The 18,465-nt window shown below is 39.3% G+C and overlaps 1 protein-coding gene across 4 annotated transcripts in view; it reads left to right on the top strand.

The window, feature by feature from the left end:
- The first annotated feature begins 3,991 nt into the window (after nt 1–3,991).
- Nucleotides 3,992–18,465, top strand: part of GULP1 (GULP PTB domain containing engulfment adaptor 1) — a 243,465-nt gene continuing 228,991 nt past the window's right edge. For all 4 annotated transcript variants that reach the window (XM_036254946.1, XM_036254947.1, XM_036254942.1 and 1 more), the window contains exon 1: nt 3,992–4,389. The gene's annotated coding sequence lies outside the window, so the exon portion shown is untranslated. The remainder of the gene's footprint in view (nt 4,390–18,465) is intronic.

Below are 18,465 nucleotides of genomic sequence, written 5' to 3'. Positions count from 1 at the left end.
GGGACAAACTACATCTGAGGTACATACCCTTAGTGGGAACCGAACCTAAGACTCTCTGGCCCACGAACCCATGCTCTAACTGCTGAGCCAAACTGGCCAAGGCCATAATTTATTGCTTTAGATCTTATAGTTAGGTCTTTGATCCATTTTGAGTTCATTTTTGTATATTGGGACAAACAGTAGTCTAGTTTCATTCTTTTACATGTGGATTTCCAATTTTCCAGGCACCATTTTTGAAGAGGCTTTCTTTTCTCCATTGCATGCTTTAGTGTCCTTTGACAGATGACTGGATAAAGAAGATGTGGTATATAGATACAATGGAATACTACTCAGCCAAAAGAAAAGATAAAACATTCCCATTTACGACAACATAGATGGACCTTGAGAATATCATGTTAAGCAAAATAAGTCAGACAGAGAAAGTTAAGAACCATATGATTCCACTCATATGTGGAATATAAAACTGAAACCAACAAATGAACAAACAAGTAAAACAAACAAAGAAAAACACATAGACACAGACAACTATATGGTGGTTACCAGATCATACCCAGGGAAAGGGAATAAAGGGATAGTAAAGGGTTAAAAGGGTCAAATATATAATACAGAAGGTGATTTGACTTTGGGTGTTGGACACACAATGCAATAGGAAGTTCACGTATCATAGAAATCTAACTTGATGCCCTGGCCGAATTGGCTCAGTGGTTAGAGCATCGGCCTGCGGTCCCGAGACACCCGGGTTCGGTTCACGCTAAGGGCATGTACCTTGGTTGCAGTTTGTCCCCGGTCCTGGTTGGGTTGTATGGGTGACAGGCACTCAATGTGTCCCTTTCGTGTCCATGTTTCTCTCTCTCTCTCTCTCTCTTCCTCCCACTCTATCTGAACAAAAAATGAAAAAATGTTCTCGGGTGAGGATAAAAATACACTTGAAACCTATATAATCTTACTAACCAATGTCACCTCAATAAATTTCATAAAAAGAAAGAATAAAAGGAAATAAGTCAACATGAAAGAATGTTGGAAGGCAGCTGAGCCTCTTTCAGAGCCCATATGCACCTATGATGAGTGTGAAGAATTTGGAGATAAGAATCTGAGCATTTGCTATGGGTAGAATAAGGCATATTTTAATGGCAGTACCCTGTCAGGGCCTCTGTAGCCCTTCTCCTTGGCATCTCCCTTCTTCAATTCCTGGGATTTGCTATAAATCTGTTTTTAAATCTTGCTCCCTTTGGTTTTAGTGTTTTTAAAAACTTGGTTCTGACATTCTTGAGATTTGTACACTTCTAAGCCATTTCATAAAGCAGTTTATATCAAAAGTCAGTTTATAAAAATTACAGAACAATAGCACGTTAGAGACATTGTAAGAAAATATAAAAATGAGTAATCTTTAGCACTGTATGCAATGATTGTAAAAAGATAGCTATGAGGATTTATGCATTCCCATTTATTCATCCACAATAGATTCATTTTATAGTTATAACTTTTTCTCTTTTTGGCAACTTCCAAGTCTCATGGAAAGGAAGAAAACAACTTAAAGAAAAGATTATAAAACACCTTCAAGAAATTATTTTACTGGCTAACTCAGGGGGAGACTGGAGCAGTAGAGAACCACTACTTAAAAGGAGGATACAGGGTCTTATCTTTGAGAATCTGGGAGTTGCATAAAAGCCCAAATGATTTTTAACATTGAGTAAGGGGAGAAAGGGTTTAGAAGAACTTCACTTTAAAGATATCAGAGGCAAATGAATAAGAAATAAGTACACTATAAGATTTTCCATTAATTCATACTCTCTGTAGGCTGATTTATTCTTGTGCTGTAAACTTGTTCAAGTTGGGGTGTAGTGTATTGAAGACTGATCTGGTGTTTCTCAAAGTAGGACCCACAGATTCTAGTGGTTCATTGATGTAGTCTTGGGTGTCTATGATTCTCTATCAGAATTTTTAATTGTATTTATTTATTTTATGGAGAAGGGTGGACTCTATCAGAATTTTTTAAATAATTTATTGTAAAATTCATATATTTATAATTATGTAACGTAATTATTTTTTATTCGTGAATATTGAACTACCATTTGATTTATTTTATAATCACACTGATACCAAGTGATCACCTAAGTAGTATCATTTACTTTTCAGTAGTCGTTCATAAATTAATAGTTTAAAGGTGTTAACCATAGAAGAGGTTCAGGCTCTGATAAAGAACAAAAGTCGTGCAGAATCAGATAGCAACCCCAAATGCCCTGGAAGGAACAAAAAAAAGACACGGTGCCACAAAAAAAGTAATTCTTTCATGCAAATGAAGGATTGCTGGCTAGGTTGACAGTGACTGGTTGGTTCTAATATGCAAAGGAGGGAGGAGAAAACTACAAGGAAAAGGGTAAAGTCCATATATGTCCATCCAGCCATTGTTGTTCCAAGGTATTTATGGCTAGGCCTTGAGCTGAATTTAACCACAGACTTAGCAACTTAATAGCAGCTCTGAGAACTGAAGCACAAGATGCGCACAGATCCCACCCCACTCTAATTTAAGTGACTGTCTTAGCAATACTAATGCCATTCCATTTTCTCCATTATCAAAGGTTATGGACAGAAAAAGCAATTAGCATTGTCCTCAGTTTAATGTTTTCAATGTAATGTGTAATTACTTTATTATGTGCTTAACTGTTGAGCTAAAGGGGAAAACATAGTTAAAACAGGACTCTACCCAAGTATAAAGAGGACTGATTTCTGGTCCTAGCTTTAGGACCTCCAAGCTATGAGACTCAGGAAAGTCAATTAAGATTCTTGGACTTCAGTTGCCTTGTATTTAACATAAGTTTGGCTAGAGGTAGGTAATCCCTAAACTTGGTTTTCATTTCAAAACTGTCATGCTGTATCTTTTGTTAATGGAAAAGGTATCAGGGAGAAGAAAATTGATTCAGTTGAGAAGATCTTGGGGGAAATTTCCAGTACCATCTTCTTCTAATTACAAAGATAGTGGGATGTAAGAACCAAATATTTATTGAGTACCTTTCTGTGCCTGACACTATTCCAGCTCCTGTAAATGTGACGGGTGACTCCGTGAATTACATTATATAATTCCTTTTGACAGTTGTAATTGCATTGAGTGTCCTAGGGCACAGAATGACTAAGGATGGAGTCTGCAAAGGAATGTGGCTTGCCTGATTCTAAATCCTAGATTCCACTGTAATACATTATATTTGCTAGCCTTGTAAAATGCTTCCCCCTCTTTATCCTTCTATTTTCACATTCAATTTAAAATTTAGTAAATTAAATTATGAGCAGTGTCCCCACCTATAAGTAAATAAAGTTCCTCTCATCCTCTAAGAGTGGGCTTATATGAGAATAATCCTCATTGCCCTTCCCACACAGAGGTTTACCAGGGTAAAACGGTTTGTTGCCCCTCCCCCCCAGCCCAATACAGAAGTCCACAATTCTGAGGTAAACATCTGAATGAAGCAAATAAGCATGATCTGGTGGTTGAGGCAGTTTTCTTTTTTCTTTTTTTTTTAAGACGTAACACAGTGCAGAGATTCAGGCTGAGTTGAAAGAAAGGAGAAAAAATAAAGGGAAAAAGCCTGTAGAGGTGCCCTGAGCGCAGCAGGAACTGTGTTAATGCTTTCTTCATAAAGGCTGAAAACAAGGCATGTTCTAATTGTATTCCAGTGCTACTTTTGCCACTTTTTCTTATTAAGCAGCAGAGGTGTTTTTAAATTGTGTTAGGAAACACATCCAGTACAGAAAGGCGAATAGTCCTGATCAAGGGTTCCAGGGAGGAGGTTCAAAAGGAAATTCGGCGGGGGACCAGGGGTGGGGGTGGGGGAATTGTGTTTCTGCTTGGAACCAGGCAAAAACAGGGTAAGGTAAGGCCTCGCCTTCTGCAGTCGGGCTTCTCTCACATTCCACTCTCCGCCCCATCGGTCGTGCGTGCAAACGCCGATAGCCTGGCGGGCCCATAGGAAATGACCATCAGAGATTGAAGAAAGTCAGCGCGCTTGAACACTGGCGTCCGGCGTGGAAGAGTCCTCGGAGACCGCCAGAAGTGAGCCAGCCGGAGTCTGGGAGAGTTCCCTTCTGGCCGAGAGGGGGAGCCCCGCGTTCCCAGCCGGGAGCGACCCCGAGTTCCGAGCCTCCAGCCCCAGCCGCCGCCAGCGCCAATTTTGGCTTCAGCCGATTAGAAAGAGGAGGGAGAGGGCAGAGAGCGTGGAGAGGGAGGGGACCGGAGCCGGAGGGTCCCGAATCGAGCCCTGCACTGACGTACAGAAACTTTCCTGGTCGGCCACGGAAACGTCGCCGCGGCGGTGCCGGAGCAGCGATCGCCGGGCTCCGGGGACGCCGCAGCTCTCCACGCCCCTGCCCCGAGCCTGACCCACTGCATCGGTCAGTAAGGTACGGAGAGCCCGCGATTCCTCTGTGGTCTTCGCGGGCTGCCAGCCCAGCCTGCGGCCAGGTAGCGTGCCATCTCTCCGAAACTGCCATCCCGAGAGGTGCGGGCGGTGGTCTGCGCCCGCCGCGGGTCCGAGAGGGAGGGCGCGGGGCTGCGCGCCGCCGGCGGGCAGGTTGCAAAAATTAGGACAGTGAAAGGCTGTGGGTGCCGTCCAGCAGGAAAGGAGGCTAAGACCTGTTGACGACTTCAATGGCAGTGTTTCTGGGAGGACGGCGGAGTCTCACGAGGTCGGGGACGCAGCCTCTCCCGACTCCTGGAGCCTCCTTCTAGCCCTTTGTGGTAACTTTGGCTGGGCTGGCCGGGCGGTGGGCAGGAGCTGGGGTGGGGCGGGGGGCGCCCGTGGATCAGTACCGCTGAGGGTGGTGGACCGGACAGGACAGAGCCATCGCTGGGTCACAGCGAAGCGACCCAGGAGCGAAACTTCTTCCATCGTAACCTCCCTTTTGTTGGCTCCGGAGAGTGGGCATGGGGGCGGGGAGGCGCGGAGCTCCGAGGCGCGGCGGAGGATTCTTTGAAGCCCAGGGCTGGGAGGGCCCTAACTCAGGGGCGGCGCCCACAGGGTACCCTTCGGCTGGGTGAGTCAAATAGCTCCTTCTGGCGGGCGCTTCACCAGAGGGGCGCACCGCGCGGCGGAGTGATGAGACCCTGGGATCTCGATCCCGCAGCCGGTCCTCCAAACGGATCCTCCTCCCCGGTCCTCCTCACCGCGGGCTGACTCACGACACGGATCAGAACCCTGCGCGATCGGTTCTTCCTCGTGGCTCCTGGGGCCGCCGCTCTGACTTCCCCGTGTGCGGGAGGGAACCCCGGGCAGGCTGGTTTTCTTGGAATGTGTTTACGATGTTGAATGGGACTTGGAACAGGAAGCTGGACGCTGCAGCTGTAACCAGCGTACCAGGGTAAAGAAGATGTAGCTGGTGTTAGGCTTGGCGAGACCACTTAGTACTTTGGACAAACCCCGATAAAGTGCAGGCTGGCGGTCAAGGTACCCCTTCCTAGGTCCTGGCAATTTTTCCCAACTGAGCTTGCCTTACTTTCGCTTGCAATCAGACTTGTACTTGCACTGTTTCAGTCTGCAAGCTTGACAAAGGGTAATGCAATCAATTAGGAAGGATTTAAGACATTATTTGGGCACCTTCTTTTTTAAAAACAAAAACGTTGCACCAACACTTGAGGATAAAAGTTTTTTGGAGAGTGTTCTAGTTATGACACCACTTGATAATTTCTAGGACTTTTGGAGGAACGCGGTGCTGAAGATTTTGTAACTGATACCAAATGGGTCATTAGGTACTAACCGGGTGGTAATGAGACAGTGAGTGTTGGAAAGTCAGAAACAGAGGAGTTGGAAAATTTTCAGATTAACAAATCTCCGGGTTTCTCTGCCAGTCTTTCCCTCCTTCCCTCACAAAAACAAGTAGCCTTGCTAGAAAACCCACCAATTGGGAGAGTGCTGTGCCGTCTCTGGCGACTACAAGCCTTGCTGGAAACAGCCCACAAGCTAAGGTACTGCCCCACTGCATAATTAAAAAGTCTCCTTGAGCTGTCCAGGAGTGTTTTCCAAGTTTTTACGACTGACAAGGAAAGAAGAGAGGAACCTGGCCTGCAGCCAAACTAGACTGAGCTCAGTAGCCAGGCATGAAAGAGACAGGGGAAGTTGCAGGGGATAATTGGAAAGGAGCTGCTGGTTGTACTTGGGTTTAAACAAGGGATTTCTTTTGCAATTAGAGATTTTCGGTGACTAAGATCAGCCTTCTTGGCAAAAAAAAAGTCAACCAAACGTAGAGTGCAGTCGGATATGACCCAGGAGAGTGAAAGAAGTGCTGTAGGAGTAAAGTATGATCATTCCTTATCAGTGTTGCAGTGGACTAGCTGAGGGCCTGATGCTGCTTGTGATGGTCACACTTTGCAGTTGCCTACATTTTGTTGCTGTTTGTCTCCTTAGCTTGGACTAGGCTTGCTGAAACTTCAGTCCCTTGACCTTGACCTTCTTTGTTTTCATAGCCAGTAAGAATTGAAGACTTGAGCTTTGAGCAGATGGTTTTCCACCTAAATTGAATAATTCAATTAGGTATTCTCAAATGGCACAGATTTGGGTCATGGAATTAAAGTGAAAAACGTGTCCAGAATGTCTTTCTTGTGTTTGTCAAAAGCGATCCTGATAAATATGTCTTGCTCTTTCACCTGAAGGAGTAGAATTTGCATGATTTTGGTATTTCACACAACATTTGCCCAGTACTAAAGGCCCTGCTGCTTTTGAGTTCCAGAGCAGCCAGAAACTCAGAGCCTTATCTGCAATTCAGATCCTTCTTTTATGTATTAAAATTGGTTGTATATATATATTTTCAGGGATATAGGTCTACTAGTGTGAGTTTGGGGGTTGAGTGGTTAAAAAACACTAATGTGGTTTGTATTGCCTCTGGACTGATAAATTTGTGATTGTGAATATCAGTCTGCTCTCTCAGACTGACTTTATGAATCACCCTTGGCAAAGTGTTTTCCCTGTCTATGATTTCAGTTTTTCCACTTGCAAAGTAAAGAAACTTTCCTTTACATAATTACAAGCTTAGTGTGAGCATTAAAGAGATGAAACTATATTAATAGGTTTTTAGACACATTGACCATAGGGTTTCTGACTTAGTTGATTCATTAGAGATTATAGTGATAAAATAGTAATATTTACATCTAAAATGCACATATAATGTGGGCATATCTGTATTTAATTTATAAAAAGTATTGCCTTTTTATTTTAATAATAGCAAAGCTTAAATAAACTAAAGTTTAATAATAAATTTTAATTTTTGAGACTATTGGGTGAGATTTTGTTATGGCTAAAGCTGAGTCATTCTCTCAAACAGAAAAAAAAAAACAATCAGCAAATTCATTTATTTTTATTTCGGTTTATATTTATACCCAGGACCGGTTGTTTTTTGAGTTCAGCTCAAGTTTGTCTTTTTTGAGATGTTACCAGATATATTTGCAGAATTTGGCTCCCTTCTTGGAAATAACACTTGGGGGACTAAAATACATTTATGATGTACAAACTTTCTTTTTCCAGTGGCCACAACGACTTCCTTAATAATTTAGAGGGTAGATATAGGAGCCATTTATTAATTAATTCAAACAATATTAGTTGTGTACTTTTTATGTCCCAGAAATCATCATCCTTGATCAAATCCCCACACTGTACTTCTGAGCACTGTGATCTTGTGCATGCTATCTTACTTCTTAAACATTTCAGCAACATATACTTTATTGTCTATATTGCTATCTATAATGTAAGATCTTGTTAATTGTTTATCCATGCGTGATAATTGTGAAACATTTCATTTTAGTTTGACATATCAGTAAACTACCTATATTTATAGCTCAATGTACTGTTCTATACTCATGGGTGTTTAATGTAACTCTTTCTCAGGTGTATAAGTTAATGAATTAGAGAAAAAACAAAGTAAGTGTAGTAGTCTCCCCTTATCCCTGGGGGATATATTCCAAAACACCCACTATATGACTGAAACTGTGGGTAGTACTGAACACTATATATACACTATTTTTCCTATACATACATAACTATGATAAAGTTGTTACATAAATTAGGCACAGTAAGAGATTAACAACTAATTATTATTAGTAACTAATAATAAAATAGAATAATTACAATATACTATAATAAAAGTTATGTGAATGTGGTCTCTCTCCTTTTCTCAAAATATGTGGACATTTCCATTTAATATCTTCTGACTGTAGTTGACCAGGGTAACTGAAACAGTGGAAAGTGAAACCGCAGCCCTGGCCAGTTTGGCTCAGTGGTTGGAGCGTTGGCCTGCGGTGCAGAGAGACCCGGGTTCGGTTCCCGCTAAGGGCATGTGCCTCAGTTGCAGTTTGTCCCCGGCCCTGGTTGGTCGTGAGGGTGGCAGCCACTCGATGTGTCCCTTCACATCGATGTTTCTCTCTCTCTCTCTCCCTCCCACTCTATCTGAACAACAACAACAACAACAACAAAAAATGGAAAAATGTCCTCGGGTGAGGATAAAAAAAAGAAAGAAAGTGAAACTGCAGATAAGGGGGAAGGAACCACTGTACAGGTAAATTGTTTAAAGAATAAAATATTTTGATAAAATGCTTTTATTTTGAGGCCTTTCTTTATCATTAATAGTGAATCTATAAAATATAGTAGGAGTATACAGGAAATAGTAGTTGAATTTATGGTGAAGTTAACAAAATTGACACTTTATTTGAATAATCAAAGAACAAGTGAATCTTCCAGGATGTATTAGGGTAATCTTAATTTAAGCTATCCAATTTTGTTTTTAATTTTAAATTTAAAAATGTAAAAATCTTAATCTCCATTGTTGAATATTAGATCATTGTTATTTAAATTTCACTTAGAATTTTTTGTGACTCATTGTGCAAAATTGCAATTTGTTTTCTAAAACTTCTAAAGAATAAAAAAGTTACTTTATCTGAATATAATAATAAATTCAAAAGTAGTTACAGGTGCCAACTGCATAGCTGCCATGAGCCCTTGTCCCTAAACATGTTAGAGACTGGTGGCTGTAATGGTGTTTGCCTTAATGCATTTAGAGATCAGGAAATTTAGACTTGTTCCTATGGGAGGTTAAATATGTTCAAATTGGAAGAGGAAAAAGGGTACAAATCTTGAACAGAGAAATCTCGTTTCTTCCAAACAGTGGAGATATGAAATTGAAATTAGACCTTTATTTTTATAAATAATGGCTAAAAGTCATTGTTCCAGAGTTAAGCTAGCAAACAGTGTTTATACTTTTTTTTTTAAGGCTCTGTTATTTGCTAGTTTTATGCTCAGAAAATGTTTTCAGCCATCCTAATGATGCTTACAATGCATGATTATTTTTCATGGAAGACAGTCTATTGACTCAAAAATTGTGCAGAAGAAAAAGTGCTAATTTTCTGTTTTCAGTGAAATAATATCGTTATGGTAAATTTGGAATTACTCTCATCTTTCAATATTGTGTACTTAAGGATGGTTTTGGAAAGGCTGCCCCAGTTTGCTCGCACAATATGAATACGTTAATTCATGTAATAATTGTAATTGCCACTGTATATTGTACTACATTGCAATGATTATGCATTTTAAAGGAGTTTTGAATAACATTGTTAGTTGTCTAAATAGTAGCTGCCTTTAATTCATGTTAGGTTTTAGCTATTTAAAAAAATTTTTTTTCTTTGTTGATTTTTAGAGAGGGAGGAAGGGAGAAAGAGAGAGAGAAATAGAAACATCAATGAGAGAGAACATTGATTGGCCGCCTCCTGCATGCCCCTACCCAGGGATCAGGCCCACAACCTGGGCATGTGCTCTGAACAGGAATTGAACCGGCGACCTCTTGGTGCATGGGTCGATGCTCAACCATTGAGCCACACCAGCTGAGCAGTTTTTAGCTATTAACATTATATAGCTATGACTACAAATTGTCTTCATCACATGCCTTCTGAAGGGGAAATTCGAATATAACTGAGAAACTTGCATGCCTTAGGTGATTCCCCTCCCCCATTTTCTCTCTTGTTCTCTCTCTTTTTTTTTTTTTTTTTTATCCTCACCCGAGGGCATTTTTCCATTTTTTGTTCAGATAGAGCGGGAGGGAGAGAGAGGAAGAGAGAGAGAGAGAAACATCGATGTGAAGGGACACATCGAGTGGCTGCCACCCACATGACCAGCCAGGGCCGGGGACAAACTGCAACCGAGGTACATGCCCTTAGTGGGAACCGAACCCGGTTCTCTCTGTACCGCAGGCCGACGCTCCAACCGCTGAGCCAAACCGGCCAGGGCTTGTTCTCTCTGTCTTTACATAAATATATATATATTCCTTTGATGTTTTTCTATTTGTGATAAGTGTCTTTTTCGTAGAGAAAAATAACTTCAATTAATAGATATTGCTAGAGATCCTTGGCATCCCCCCCCCCCCAAATTATAGAGGAGTTTTTAGGCTTTTATTTATACTTGTAAAGGTTGAGAAAAGTAGTGGGAAAGATCTGGTACCCACATTCTTTTTTTTTTTTATCCTCACCCCAGGACATTTTTTCATTTTTTGTTCAGATACAGTGGGAAGGAGAGAGAGGGAGGGAGGGAGGGAGGGGGAGAGAGAGAGAGAGAGAAACATCAAAGTAAAAGGGACACATCGAGTGGCTGCCACTCGCATGACCCAATCAGGGTCGGGGACAAACTTTAATCGATGTACGTGCCCTTAGCGGGAACTGAACCCGGGTCTCTCTGGACTTTAGGCCAATGCTCTAACCGCTGAGTCAAACCGGCCAGGGCTGTCACTCACATTCTTGGTTAGTGGCTGTGATGATGGCACCATCGTGGAGGTTTGGAGGAGGAACAAATGACTCTCGAGGTTCTTCTGGCTGGTCTGTTAATCAAATAGACATGAGACAGGTGGGCAAGAGAAAATAACCAAATTTCCTACATACATATGCATGGAAGGCCACATACACGAGAGTCAGAGAACCCAGAGGTTCAGAGATAGATAAGAAACATGAGTGTGTGAGACATTCTGAGCTAGGGATGAGGTCAAGTGCCTTTGGTGCTTCAAAGAATCACTGCAGGATGATAAGAAGAGCAGATGCTTTGTAAATAGATGTTTGTCCTGCCCTACAAATAGGTCAAAATAAGTTATCTTTGAGAATATCATCTCTTATAGGCAAGGCCCCTAATTCAGGCTCTTTCTGGTAGTTAGAGAGGGGCAGAAGTTTCTCTTGAGCCTGAAGCTGAAATTGCCCTTAGTTCAAAACTATCTGCATACCACACACAGAAGCACATCTTGAGGTGACTAGTTCTGGACCCCCATAGAGGCATTTTCTGCTTTTCTTAAGTAGAACACAGGCAAATGTAAATATTACTGGTAAGTTTATAAGGTACACTGAAGTAATAATTGTGTGGAAATGTAGTGTTTTCCTGGTATTGTATAGTTTTTTCTTACCAATTATCAGATGTTATTGCTTACCTGTTTTCTGAAACTCCAACCACAAGTCCTCCAAGAATTTCAGAGAACTTAAAACTTTGCCAGAGCTACCAACAAAGAGCAGATGAAAAAATGATTATAGTCATTTAAATGACTGAAACACAAGTAGTTGAGAGGTTTGGTAGAAGAAAATAGAGAGCATAAATAACCTATAAACTGAATCATTATGGATTTGGCTGTATTACATTTTCAGATAGTTATGTAATATTTTATCAAATGATAACTAAGCTCTCTCAGTTTGTATTTAAATGAGATGATACTGATTTTAGATAGCATTTTAGTTAAAAAGCAAATTGACCTATCTGTACTGTTGTGGCAAAACTCCAAGTTTGGGGTAATTAAGAGTTGATATAACGGAAAAAATGTGATTTTAGCCTATTGGTTTCTCTCATAGCTATTTACAACTGTCAAGGGAGTGCCTGCCATCTTTTAAAGTAAAAATTTAACAGCATGTGGGTTCATTTACCTAGATTTCCACTTGGGTGTTAAAACATAGGCTGGTAAGTACTGATAGGGGTTTTATTTAAGAAGACAAATACTTTGTAAAGTGTTTTTAAAGGTCAACATGTATGTTATTCTCTGTAATCAATTTCATTTTTGTCTGCCATTGAGGAACTGCATAGTAAATACAAAATGTTAACTGATGGTGGAAATTTCCTTCCTCCCTGAGGGTCTGTACTATTACTAAATCATAGAAATCTCCAACATAAATGCTGATCATTGCTGGTAGTACACATAAATATGGAGAAAGTTTGGCCTTTTGTGCAGGACAATTGTATAACTGGATTAATATCAGTTGAGTATGGTTAGTAAGAGGTTGCTGCTTATGGAGTGTAGTCTAGCAAAATACAGTTTGAGAGAATTGTTAAAGAGTCACATCTGAGTAATGAATTGTCTTTGAAATTCTCTAAATGTCATCTGAAATGGCAAAAACTCTATTGACATTTCTGAGTAGGTTTGTTTTGAAATTTTGTGAATTATTATTTCTGATTTAATGCATCCATTGTGAGTCTGGATGTATAGGAGAAAAGCCTTTACAACTATTAACAGCAGGCTAATAAGAATTATTGTATTGCCAATATTGTCTTTAATCCTTTTCAAAGGAAGAACACTACTAAATTTATAACATCTGAACTGGCATAGGCTTAATTACTTAAATTAAGTAGACTAGGAAACTTATGATTAATTTGGAAATATAAAATTTCCTATAGTGCAGATGAGGACTTAAAACATTGTGTGACTTGATAGAATAAATCTTTCTTTGGGAGTCCCTTATTCAGTATACCAATTTTCTTTTAAGTTGTCATAAAAATTGCAGTCCCTCCCCCCTCATTCTGGAAAATGTAACTATTTAAACTGTTAGTCAACAAATAAACTGTCAGTTACAAAAAATGTAACTATTTAAAGTGTCAGTCAACATATAAAGGATTCTTATATGATTCAGTTGAATTTAATTTATTGAACACCACTTGTTTTTGTTTTGTAGTTATGTCCCGTTTTCCTTTAAAATTTTATTTATCAGATTATTGTTCTACCCATCCATGTACTCATTGGTTGCTCCTTAAATGTGCCCTGACTGGAGATCGAACCCAAAACCTTGGCATATTAAGACGACACTCTAACCAATTGAGGTACCCGGTCAGGGCTAGTCATGTCCTTTATAGTAGTAACAGAGACCTATCTCAAATTAACTTAAATTGACTTAAGTAGACCTTGTTATTTCCATGTAATTCTGTGCTATAATGGAGAGGTTGCTGAGGGAGTAGGAGTGTTAGTATTCACTACCACTGCGAAGGCACGCAGTGTCCAGAAAGGAAGTGTGGAGTGATTGCTGGGCAAAGGATGAAGGTGAGTTAGGCGGGCAAAGGATGAAGGTGAGTTAGGCGGGCAATGAAGAAAGACAGCTAAGACGGAGCAAGTGGTAATGACAAGGTGGTAAGGAACCACCGAAATTGTTTAACACAGAAACTTGTGAATTTGGAACTATAAAGATATTTCTCCTTTCTGTCGTCTTGTTGATGCTCATAATTATTAGTAACTCATATAGAAGTTTAAGAACTTTAACTGTATTATCTTTAAAAACTGCTATCTTATTTTTATTTCTTTTTCTATTTCTCCAGATCTAATTAGTGTGTAATTGGAATCACAAGAAGTTGGAGTATGCTCTCTATTTCATAGTCTAGTGGGCCCTTGAACTTGGATATGAAACAATAACATCATTACTTTCATACACACCTAATTAAATTTAGTATACCTTTAATTTTGAACGTAGGAAAACATACACATACACACACAGTACTCTTAATAATACTTGTAACTTTTTATAAGTTACAGATATTTATTGTCATGTCTCATTGCTCTAGCTGTACATATTTTGAATATTTTTATGTTTATCACTAGCTTGAAAATATACTAATAAGTATACCTGCATCTAGATATTGTTTTTTAATATGTGGATATATCTATAGGTACGTAGCTATGTCTCAATTTGTTTTACATATATTTTAGTAACTGTCAGTGATTGGTTATTGGGGGGCATTTGTTTCTTGTTTCAGTTGTACTTAATTAATTATATTTGAGGACAAGACTGGGGGAGGTGGGGTAGGAAGAATTTCTTTATACTTAGGAAGGAGATATTGGATGAGAAGGCGTGTATTGACTCCTCATATTGGTCCTATTTGGACTAGATGCTTGAAATTGCTACAGGGGTTATCCTTTATTTTCAAGGAGATCTGTTGAGGGCAAAGCAAATGCATTCATGATGGCATAAAAAAAATGTAGAGAACCTGGATGCTTGATGGCATTTTTGTGTCCCAGAATCAACCTATCATATTGCTGAATTTACTGTTGTGTGAGATAATAAGTTGCTTTACTTTCCAAACCAACTTGAACTAGAATTTTCAGTGATTTGAGAAAGTATCTTAATTAGAACAGTTATTAAGTGGTGTCTGAATTTGAAATAAAAAATTTAGACAATAGTTTAGATTATTACAGAAAATTTATAGGCCCTGGCTGGGCAGCTCAGTTGGTTAGAATGTCGATGCAATATGGTAAGGTTTTGGGTTCGATTCCAGGTAAAGGCATTACAAGAATCAACCAGTGAGTGCATAAGTAAGTGGAACAACAAAATTGATGTTTCTCTCTCTCTCCCTCCCTCCCTCTGTCTCTAAAAATCAATAAATAAAAAATGAAAAAAAAAAGGAAAGAAAATGTATAGACTACTAGTGTTACCAGAAAAGGCACGGGGCCCAGAGCAGGTCTGCCTAGGGCTGGCTGGTAGTGTGTGGGTTCTTGACTTCCTGCAAGAAAGATTTTACAACATGAGTCTGGGTGATTTCGAGAGGACATTTATTAAAGATGGTTACCGTGAAACAGAGAAGGGCCTAGGATAGAAGAAGCAACAGGACAGAGACTGTGTCGGTCTGCTATAGCTCTCTTGAAAGTCAGAGAAAAGGGGGCCTTGGAAACAGTGGTGCATGGGGTTAGCCCTGGACAAGATGCCATTGCTCACTGCTTCCCTGGTTGCAAGTGTCTTGGCATCCCTTAGAGTTTAGAAGATGCAGGCCTGTGGGGGAATAAAAGGGGGAGAGGAAGTGAAGGGTGTGGGAGTACTCCTGGGAGAGAGAACACATGCTGGGTTCTTTTTTTTTTAGTGTTTTTAAAGGCTGGGAGTTTAGGAGTGGTTTTAGGGGAGATTTCAGTAGATTATCATCAGCTTTTTCAGGCGTGCCCTTTCAAGGTCATGGTCTCCATTGATGGGTCAGTGTTAAGGTAAAGGGGTCATTAGTCATTGCAGCTAGTCCTGATTTTGCTACTTTTCTGGTCCTGGAGCTCAAATACAACTGAGGCCTAGAGCTTATCTCTGTGAAGGTGACCTTCTATGTCTTCTGTAAATTGCTCTGCTAGTTTGTTCAGCTCTCTGTCTCAGTTACCCCATTCTACTTCCCAAGGAATTTTCCCAGCTTCTTACTATCCTACTTCTCGTGGGTTTTATATACTTTATTTGTGATTAGTGCTTTTACTCTATAAAAATATTTTATTATTCAAATAACCAAATTCTAGTTTTAAACATAGTAAATAGATTGATCATCTCAACTAAATTCATTCTGAGGTGAATAAATTCTATGTATATCTCAGACATTTTCTGGGATGACATGATTTCTATCCCGCCCTTTGTCTTCGAGACTCTGCATTTTGAAAAATTATTTTAGATAGATAAATAGATAAATAGCCAGGTAAGAAAACTCTGTCTTGCTTGGACATGAAGATTCCCAGTGTAAAATTATTTTTTTTCTTCACATTTTAGACTGTAAAAGGTATAATCTGAGAAATTGAATACATCAGGAAGCTAGACCAGAACTACTTTCTTATAATAAATTGTTGAAGCATTGTGATGTGACAGGTACTGGTGTTAAGAAAAAAAAAAATTTTGAACAAAATAAATCTCTATCTTAGCGGGGAAAAAAGAAATACATTATTCAGTAAAAATAAAATAATTCGAAAGGCAAATTGCTAATATAATCAATTACATCACTGTTTACTTGGTTCTGTGGTGTCTTTGGTCTATTGGAAACATTAAATATACATTAAGAAACATTAAAAGAATCTCAGTGCCTAGTCTGAGTAATTTAAAGCTTAGAGTCTGATAAAACTAACATCACTATTTAAATATAAAAGATAAAGCTGATAAGGGTACAAAGAAAACTGAAGTTAGGTCCATTCACACAGGTATAAAACTGCAGATATATAATAAACTTTTAAGTAAGAACTAGTTTTATAAAATTCTAATTCACTGCAACTATTTAGCAGTTTATTTTCTGCCAGGATTTCTTGAGTTTAATTTTTTTTTTGATGATTTAGCATTATGCATATTGGTTTTTGTAATATGCTGTATCTAAGTGTGGAGCTAGTTCTGAGCTTTTATCTTCTTGTTCTCAAAGTGATAGGAATTACCTGAAGCTGAAAATTGACAAAAGAAATATTTTAGAGTATGAATGCTATCTTTAGTGGGAATTGGTTAACCAGTGGTTTAAGCAGGAGCTGGAGACAAGCAAAACCAGGACTAATCTAACAGACTTAGTGACTAGCATTGTCATTGTGGGCAGGTTTGCTGGGAATGAGGGGGTGTGAGAAGCAGAAAGCTAAAGGTTGTGTAGGCAGTGCATATGAAGAAGAGCAGTTGGTGAAACTGGAGTTGGAATGTTAGAGATGTTTAAAGCCTGCGGGAAAGCAGAATGGTGACTGGGTCATTGGTCAAGAAAGAACAAGTCTATTGAATTAGATCTGGTATCAGTGTGGATGTTGCAAGCATGACAATTGGGTTGGACAGGGACATAGGCAGCTAATAACTTGAATACCAAAGGAAAGTAAAAGAGACCTTAGAAAAGTAGTTAATAATGGAGATATCCCAAGTAACAAGACCTACATTACTATGATTGAGTAATAGCATACAGTGATTGCAGAAAAATTCAGTAAACATACTTGAGCTGCTTCTTCTATGAGATCATGACCTTCATTCAAAGCTAGGCAAGAGACAGGGCAAGTACAAAGTGCTGCAATTCTCAGAGGATTATTGTTCTTTTAGAAGCTGTTGTTCAGGGGTTGTCCTGGGCATCTTTTTCCCCTTACAGAATAGGATTGCCCTCTGGTGACCTTTTCCTGATTTAAAAGGAAGCCACATTCTTCTGGGTATTTAAATGTGAAGAAATGCCTCTTGGTTTGGAAATGATTATAAAGGGACTCTGCTTATCTATTTGGGAAATTTTAATAGAAAATATAACTTAGCTAACAGCATATATAAAATGAGAAAGAGGATAAGTCTCCAGATAATACAAATTCCAACTTCTACGCGTGCTAAAATAATCAGATAAAGTGAAAATAGTCCTCACCTTAAACTGTTTCTTGCTGGTAGGATCTTCTTGGTACTCTTTTCTTAACCTGTTTGCTTATATATGTGAGCCCACACCAAAAATGATTTTGTGAACAAGAGAGAAATGTAACAGAATATGATGGGGTTTAGGGTTCACAACCTCAAAATGTGACACTTACTGAATATTTCAACCTGGAGGAATTTGGTAGGTGGCATGGGAAAGGACTGTCTAAGCTTTCCCTGGAGCATGTCACACAGTTCTCATGTGAGAGGTGCCCTCCCTGTCCCAGGAGGAAAGAGCAGCCTTATTTCTGAAGAAAAGGAATGTTATAAGACTGCATATGAGTTATTGAAGACTCACTGAGAAACAGATAGACCTGGCCCCTTGGCAAATGTTCCCATAATATGTAGTTTTGCTTCTGGCTCCATCATTTACTAGTTTAAAACTGGGTCTTGGGGAGATTACTTAGCATCTCTAGAACTTTTTCCTTGAATGAAAAATGAGGATAATGACGCATACCTCATATGCATCACTGGAAGTGTAAAAGCAAGAATCTTCATTAGAACTAGTAGATTTTCATGGCCCTTCCTCTTGTTTATTCTCCTTTGGCCCCAAGATGTTTAGAGTTCACTCTGTCTCTGTTGGGTTTACAGAGCAGGCAGCATGGCTTTCCTTGTTTTTATCAGATTACCTGGAGGCTTCTAAGAATCAGTAATAAAGTTCCTATTGTTAAATTGTTGTTTTTGAAATTGCTCCTTTCTACAGTTTGAATCCAGTGGCATTTTTCTTTTTCAATGCTGTATTTTTGGAGATATAACATCAGGAATGGTCTCTATGTTAGGAAGAAATTAAGGTATGTTATCTTCAGATCCAACCTAGTGTAAGAGAGAAGCTCTGACTATGGATCAGCCTGATTATTCAATAGTGATGTTCTGTTACTGTGATTTATTAGGGGAAGGGCTGAATAGCTATGGGTCATGTCTACTGTAGAAAAGTATCCTATAGTTTGTAGCTTGAGATACTGAAAAAGAGATTTTTATAGTCCAATCATTATAATAATTGAAATTTAAATGAGGTGATTATTCTCCTGGAATAACATTTGTAAAATAAGGGAAAGACAATCATTTTATGCTAAGTGGATTAAAGCTAC

This window comes from Molossus molossus, unplaced genomic scaffold (genome assembly GCF_014108415.1).
Source record: "Molossus molossus isolate mMolMol1 unplaced genomic scaffold, mMolMol1.p scaffold_m16_p_11, whole genome shotgun sequence".
Classification (NCBI taxonomy): Eukaryota; Metazoa; Chordata; class Mammalia; order Chiroptera; family Molossidae; genus Molossus; species Molossus molossus.
This window is presented reverse-complemented; position numbering and strand designations above follow the sequence as displayed.